This window comes from Marmota flaviventris, chromosome 2, assembly GCF_047511675.1.
Source record: "Marmota flaviventris isolate mMarFla1 chromosome 2, mMarFla1.hap1, whole genome shotgun sequence".
In the NCBI taxonomy this organism is placed as follows: Eukaryota; Metazoa; Chordata; class Mammalia; order Rodentia; family Sciuridae; genus Marmota; species Marmota flaviventris.
In genome coordinates this window covers 22,465,945-22,468,101 of record NC_092499.1, presented here as the reverse complement: position 1 = coordinate 22,468,101, position 2,157 = coordinate 22,465,945, and positions in this window count along the sequence as shown.

Sequence of the window (2,157 nt, the reverse complement as noted above, 5' to 3'; positions counted from 1 at the left end):
CCATTTGATCTTCTCCTTGCAGTGTCTTTCTGCTTCCTCTCTCCCTGTAGCCCAGGTCCAGGCCAACCTAGCAGCCCGGGGAGGGGGATGAGGAGAAAGGTGGGAAGGTGAGAGTCAATACAGTGAAAAAATATTGGTTAATATTTCAAATCTATTATCCTGCCACACCAATAATAAAGTACCAGCATTTGTGAATGATTTATCTTTTTTATAAATTGGAGTGGTTTCAAGGTTATCCCCGTAATAACTTCCTTCCTATTATTCCTTTGGATTTCAACTCCATCATTTCTTCCTCAGGGAAGAATCTCCTGACCTACCTTCATCTATGCTTTCATAGTGCCATTTATTTCCCTCTCATAATATTTAATCTGATTTTGTAATAGTTGGAGTACAATACACCTAACAAAATTTACTCTCTAACCACTTCTAAGTGTATGGTTCTGTGGCACCAAGTACATGTACATTTTTGTGCTGGTATCACCATCCTCCATCCGTAGGCCTCGTTGCCTCTTACAAAACTGAAATAATATTAACTTTATGCTATTTCTGTGTTTCTCAGAATTAATGTCTGTCTGCTCCATTAGGTTTTAAGCTCCATCAGGGCTTTTAGTGGGCCCTGTTCTTCTCTGTATTTAGTGTCTGAAACACAGAGTGGGTCTCACCCAGTTATTACTGAAAGATCAGGCAGCTCTCCCTTGTTCCCAAGTATGCATTCATGAGTGGGAGAGAAAGGTAGGAGGTGTGGCCCTTCTGCCAGAAGTTGCTCACCATCCTGGCTGCCTGTGGGACTGTATTGTAGAATTTAACATCACCAGAAGAATATGACCCTATGAGCTCACATGGCATACCCAAACCACATCCTTCCTCCCCAAACGTACTGAAGTAAGGATATAGCAAAAGTCCCCAAATTATTATCAGCAATAACCAAATGAAGAAAGAGACATAATATGGTACAACAAACTTAAACAACAATAACAGCTGGGTACTACAGAAAGGCTCCCTAGATGCTGGGCAGGGTGGACTCTTCCAGAAACCAGACTGGTAAGACAATAAAATTCTGATAATTCTCACGAAGAGTCCCAAATTCAAACAGAAGCAAACCGACTTTATGTTTTTCTTCTGACTAAGGGATGTGAAAGTGATCCTGAAAGAAAGAGGTATGTGAGAGGAGGTTCACGGCCAGACACAGAATTGGAGAAGCTCACTGAAGCCCGAAGTCACTGAGTAAGGGGAACCAGACACATTCAGCGCCATCTGCATGCATTAGGTATGTTGATCGTGTGGATCACCCTGGATCAGCCTGGATATCACAATATTGGAAGGGACAGCAGGATGAAGATTTTCAACCAATTCTGCCCTGCCCACCATCTCCGGTGCTGTCAGGAGACTACACAGGTCTCAGATACACTGAGAAAGGAGCCAATAAATCAACCCTCTATATCAAACCACACAAATTCTGTGCAGGGCATTGGAATGAACAAAATACAAATATACATCATGGGAGCAAACCCACCATGGTAAAAGAACTCCCCTTTCCTCACAACACAGGTAAATAGGTAAGGTATATATTACACAGACTTCATTTTAGAAGAAAATATAACTGAAGGGACAGAATAAAATTCTTTTCAATTGCTTTGTGCTTTAGAACAATTTGACTTTGTAAGAAAAAAATATTATAAACAAAGAACTGAAAGATAATAAAACAATGGGAAAATCAAAGAGTTATGCACGTGCTATGGAATTAAATTGAAGAACAATGCGACCATAGGACTAATAATTGATACTAGTGAAGAACAAAATTGCCAAAACATTGCCAAAACTTGAATTATTAACATAGAGGAATGGCTTGAGATAATTTAAGTAAATGTAATTAAAATAACAAAAGTTAAAGCAATGAAATTTAGACTAAAGATGTAAAAGGCAAAAAAAATTCAACATAAAAATATTGGGTATCTCTGAAAAAAATACTCAAAGGATTAAAACTTTTTTTTTAAAATTGAAGATAAAACTGAGTCTGCAAATCCAACCCTTGCATACTGTTGGTGGGAGCTCAAAATGGCGCAACCACTGGGGAAAGCAGTACAGAAGCTCTTAAATATTAAAAAGAGAACTACGATATGATCCAACAATCCTACTTTGGGTATGTATCCAAAAGCA